The following is a 5,805-nucleotide window of genomic DNA, read 5'->3' on the forward strand; positions in this document are numbered from 1 at the left end:
AGTTCTATTTACAATAGCCAGGACATGGAAGCAACCTAAGTGTCCATCAACAGATGAATGGATAAAGAAGATGTGGCACATATATACAATGGAATATTACTCAGCCATAAAAAGAAACGAAATTGAGTTATTTGTAGTGAGGTGGATGGAACTAGAGTCTGTCATACAGAGTGAAATAAGTCAAAAGAGAAAAACAAATACCGTATGCTAACACATATATATGGAATCTAAAAAAAAAAAAAAATGGTTCTGAACAACCTAGGGGCAGGACAGGAATAAAGATGCAGACATAGAGAATGGACTTGAGGACACCGGGAGGGGGAAGGGTAAGCTGGGACGAAGTGAGAGAGTGGCACGGACATATATACGCTACCAAATGTAAAATAGATAGCTAGTGGGAAGCAGCCGCATAGCACAGGGAGATCAGCTCGGTGCTTTGTGACCACCTAGAGGGGTGGGATAGGGAGGGTGGGAGGGAGACACAAGAGGGAGGAGATATGGGATATATGTATATGTATAGCTGATTCACTTTGTTATACAGCAGAAACTAACACAACAATATAAAGCCATTATACTCCAAAAAAGATGTTAAAAAAAAAAAAAAAGTTAAGGGATCTGGACCTAGAGCCCAGGCCAGGCCGCCCACATGTATTTGTGCTCTCTTCTTTTGGTTTCTTTTGTCACATTATTCCAGTTTGCCTTATGTTTTAAATGATTGTTTTCAGGTACACATACAGGCATCGATTTGAAGGCATCAGTTCCGCCCCTTCCCACCTCCAGTCCTGGTCCAGGTAGAGGTAACTCCCCGTACGTCTGTCAGCTGTTTCTCTGAATAAAATGCTTCTGCTGCTATTTTCAGATCTGTGGGGGGCAGACTGCCTCAGTTTGGGTTCCCTCAGAAGTAGACCATGAGACAAGGATTCAAGGGCAGGATGGGGAAGTCAGATGAGGTGGGGAAGGCAGCCAGGAAAGGGTACATCACCAAACCAGCTGCCACTGTGGGCACCTGGAGCCAGACCCCAGGGCAAAATGGAGCCAGTGGACAACGGAGCCCAGGATCACTGGTTGAGGGCTGCTCCTGTCAGCAAAGTGAGTTCTGGCAGGCAAAACCCTGGAGCAAAGAAATGCAGAAGCTGGCAAGTGGACACAGAGCCGCTGTGTGCTGCCATGGGCAGGACCAGGTGTCTGGGCAGGGCACTGGTTGCACCCATTACAGCCATCGTACCTAGATGAGCAAGTCACCAGCACACACCCTACCTCTCCTTCCCATCCTCCCAATACCACCATTTGTTAATCCTTCTTTGGAAATCCTTGTAACTTTCGGTATATACTAACAGCTTTCTTTTTTGTTCCATCCACAATAGGCAGCATCTCATCCTCTTAAGATGAAGACTTTCAGACACCACCCCACCCCCCCAGCCTCCCACCTCTCAACTTCTGATTATATTTTCTTTCTCAGTTGCATTGTTCTATAGCTATACTAAGTCCTGGGAGTTCAGCCTATAGTTTAATTTTAAAAGTGCATTTAGGCGTCCGTGCCCAAGCCTCGCGGGTCTGCGGCCGGAGCTCGAGGGGCGGGGTTTGGGGGTCGGGCCCGCTGCCGCCACGGCCGGGAGTCAGGACGTGTTCGATGCCCTCGTGATGGCGGATGAGAGGTTTCACGGGGAAGGGTATCAGGAAGGCGATGAAGAAGGAAGTAGTTTGGGTATGATTGAAGGAAGTCAGTACGGCACGTTACATGGAGCTAAAATCGGATCTGAGATCGGGTGCTACCAAGGTTTTGCTTTTGCTCAGAGATGTCTCCGGCACAGTCCCGCCACTGAGAAAGACAGCAAAAAGATGAAGGTCTTAGAATCGTTGATTGGAATGATTCAGAAATTCCTTTATGCTGACCCTACTTATGATAAACTTCACGAAGACTTAGAATTAGAGGGAAATTTAAGCAGCTTTGTTCATTACTAAACGTTCAGCCCGACTTTAAAATTAGTGCAGAAGGTTCCGGACTTTCATATTGAGGATGACAGATGCACAAAGACGAAACATCAAGGAACAGATGTTCATATGTTAAGTGTTTAAAAATGTGATTAAAGGCAAAACAATGATGGGGGATTCATTGTTTTGCAGGGAGGGTTCCAGCTTGGCCTGTGAACAGGCTTCCTTCCCCCGAGGTCTGCCGAGTCGCCTCGGTGCCCCCCATGGGGCCCCTCCACACAAGCCCGTCCTTTGTTGGGCCCTGTCTGCTCTGCAGTGTGAACATGGCCCTGGCAGAGCCCTCGCAGGGCTGCTCTCCTCTGGTCCAGGGTCCAGGCCGCTGGCTCACGGGTTCTCATCACCTGGCAGGCCTGGCTGGATCTAGACTCGGGTTGGCTCTGGATAGGATAAACCTCCCCTTTACCCCCTGGGCTTTGGTCAGTGCTCAGAGGGACAGTTTTTTAAAAAATGAGAGCCACAGGGTTGACACGAAGCAGGTTAATGGGAAGGAGTGATGGGTTCTGTGACATTTATTGACCCTTGAGATGTGCCAGTGCTGTGACCTGCTTCTCATGTTTTATTTAGTCCCTTCAGGAACCCATGAGGTGGGCGTTATTCCCGTTTTATAGATGAGGAAGCCGAGGCCCAAGAGACTGCCTGGTCCAAGGGCACTGGGCGGCAGAGCTGGGACTCCAGCCCCGTCTCCTGGTGCCCGCTCTGGAACGCACAGTCACACCCACAGGCTCGGGGTCCCTGCTTGCAGGTCCCCACTATGCCCCGTGGAGTCCTGGGGCATCGTCCCCTGTGGCCATGGACGTGGGCACCTGGCTGAGAGGAGGAGAGGCCAGCCCTGTCCCCAGGGGGCCAGGACGTGTTCTTCCTGTGTCCCCAGGTGGGTGGGGCTCTGCAGCATGAAAAATGGTCAAGAGGAGGAGACTTTAAGGCCACCGTTCCATGTGCAAAAACTTTGGAGCCTTACTGCAGCCTTCCTTTTAGTGTGAGTTCTTCTGTCTTCTGCCCGGACTTAAAAGGCATCATCTGTACACACCGCACGGCCTCAGATGCGCCTTCGTCACAGACACCAGCAGCGCTTATCTCTGGCTGGTGGGATGGAGGGGCTTTTGTTGTCATTTTCCTGGGTGGGTTTTTGTGCTTCCTAAACTATCTGTTTGGATAATGTATTATTTTTATAATCGGAGAAAAAAATAAACAGCATATTTTAAAGCAAAAAAAAAAGGTGCATTTATGTGACTACACAGTATTTTTCACTGCAGAGCTAGTGTTCACTATAATTACATTTCTTTTGTATTCAACCTTTTCCATTTTTCCTGAGGTTTCTGTCTTTTAATGTTCTTGCACTTTTTGCCTTTGTTTCATAATGACATTTTTCCTTAACCTCTTCTACCCATCAGGGGTCAGGTGTTCTGTTGCACCCCTTTTCTCTGTAGAGTTTCTTTGCAGTGCCCTCCATGGTGCTGCTCTAGTCTGGACTCCTTCTCTCTGCACCTATTGTCAGCCTCAGACTTCCTGACATTGCTTTCCCTGGTTGGATCCACTGTTGCCTATATCCCGTTCTCCTTTTTTTCTTGGTATATTTACTCCCTAGTTTTACTTGAATATATCCTAAGAAATAATGTGTGGGAAGTAAACTTCCTTTCACTTTGGAAATTTATTGTTCTCATCTTCAGCTTAGTAAACAGTTGCTTTGCTTTTGACTCTAGATTATCACTTTTCTACTTTCTAGGGATACAGCTGCAAAATCCGATGCATTTTGATTCTTATTCCTTTGCAGATGGTCTGTTTCCTCCTCCATTTTGGAAGCTTTTAAGATCTTTTCTCTTTACCCTTGGTGTTCTGAACTTTGCAATGGTGGGTCTAGATGTGTGTGCTGCCAGAGGTGCTTCCAAAGGCAGAGGCTGGGGGAGAAATACCCTGGCTTCCCTCTTCCTCTGCCCTCCAGTCTCTTGCCAGTGCCCCCACTGGCCAGCTCCCCCTGGGAGCAGCAGACCTGAGAGGCTGGGAAACATTACCTGGAGGAGTCACACCAGGAATACAGAGCAGGGCAGGGGAAGGGCAAGGGATAAATCTGAAGGCAGACAAGCCCAGGACCAGGGCAATTAAGATGACAAAATGTCACATAGAATACAATCTCACTTTGCTTTTTATGGTTTTAAAGGTTATAAAAGTAAAACATACTAGTTGTACAAAATCAAACAATATGTAGGTCTCCATTAAAAAGTGAAAGTTCTCATGCATAGCCCACCCATGATACTCCCTGCCCCAGGGAATAACACTGTGGGTTTCAGTAGAGATCCTATCTGTGCATTTACAAGCTTTACAGACACAGGCACATGTGATATGTACGTAACGCATTCTCACTGTTTCTTTTACATCCCTTTGCTCAATTCTGTCAGGCTGATTAAGTTCTCATGTTTCCTTTGCCTTCTTTAAGTAGATTAGAAATTACACAGCTATTTTACAGTTTTGACTCAAATAGTTCAATGAAATATTCTACATAAAAATATATATGTATATATAAAATATGTGTCTCCATTACTCAGCCTAAGATGTAAGAGTATTGCTGAAATATCCAGAAAGCCCCCTAAATTATAACCCCCTCCCACCCAACAACAACCACTAATCTGAATGTTGCTTTTCTTAAAACTGTATTTTAAACTATATGTTATTTTTAAATACTATACTGGTAACTAATTGTGGTGGGTTTTTTAAACTTATATGAAAGGTGATATAAGTATTCTTATACAACTTGCAATTTTTACTCAATATTATGACTTTTTGTTAGATTCACACATATTGCTACGAAACTACGAAATATTATCAAGAAAATTTTTTTAAATTCATAAATGGAGAGAGATACCTTCTCTTCTGACATCTTAAGAAAGATGTCATTTCTCCCCAAATTAATCTATAGATTCAATGTAATCCCAATCAAATTTCCAGCAGGTTTCACTGTAGACATTGACAAGCTGATTCCAAAATTCATATGGAAATGCAAAGGATCTAGAATAGCCAAAACAACTTTGAAAAAGAAGAACAAGTTTGGATAATTTACAGTACTTGATTTCAAGACTTATGAAGCCACGGTAATGAAGACAGTGTGGCATTAAAATACACAAATAGATAAACAGAACAGAATAGGGTCCAACAATTGAGCACAAATACATGGACAACTGATTTTCAACAAAGGTACAAAGGTGATTCAGTAGAGGAAGAATAGTCCTTTCAACAAATGGTACCAGAACAATTGAATGTTCATATGCAAAAGCTAGAACTTCAATCCATACCTTGCACCATACACAAAAATTAATTCAAAACAGATGATAGACCTAAATTCAAGGCCTTTAAACTACAAAATTTCTAGAAGAAAACACAGGAGAAAATGTTCTTAAAATTTTAAGAAAATCTTAAAAGCTAAGAAATTTTTCTTAGATATAATACTATGATTCAAAAAGAACAAATTGATAAATTGGACTACATCAAAATTAAAAACTGCTCTTCAAAGACATAGCTAAGAGAGTGGAGAGACAAGCACCAGGTTGGGATATACCTGAAAAAGGACTTTCATACACAATATAGAGAGAGAACTCTCACTACTCCAAAATAAGGCAAACAACCCCCCAGAATGGTCAAAATATCTGAAAAGACAAGTGTCTTTTCACTTGATGAAACTTATAATTTGATAAGCCTTGACCTATGTATACACTCATAAACACAGTTTTTACCAAAACTGGTGGCAAGAAAAAGCACATATCATTAGGGAAATGTACATTAAAACCACAATAAGATACCATAACTCCTATTAGAGTGGCTAAA

The 5,805-nt window shown here is 43.6% G+C and overlaps 1 pseudogene; it reads left to right on the forward strand.

The window, feature by feature from the left end:
* Positions 1-1,029: 1,029 nt before the first annotated feature.
* Positions 1,030-2,015, forward strand: LOC132362498 (protein LTO1 homolog; annotated as a pseudogene).
* The last annotated feature ends 3,790 nt before the right edge of the window (positions 2,016-5,805 follow it).

This window comes from Balaenoptera ricei, chromosome 1, assembly GCF_028023285.1.
Source record: "Balaenoptera ricei isolate mBalRic1 chromosome 1, mBalRic1.hap2, whole genome shotgun sequence".
Taxonomy (NCBI): Eukaryota; Metazoa; Chordata; class Mammalia; order Artiodactyla; family Balaenopteridae; genus Balaenoptera; species Balaenoptera ricei.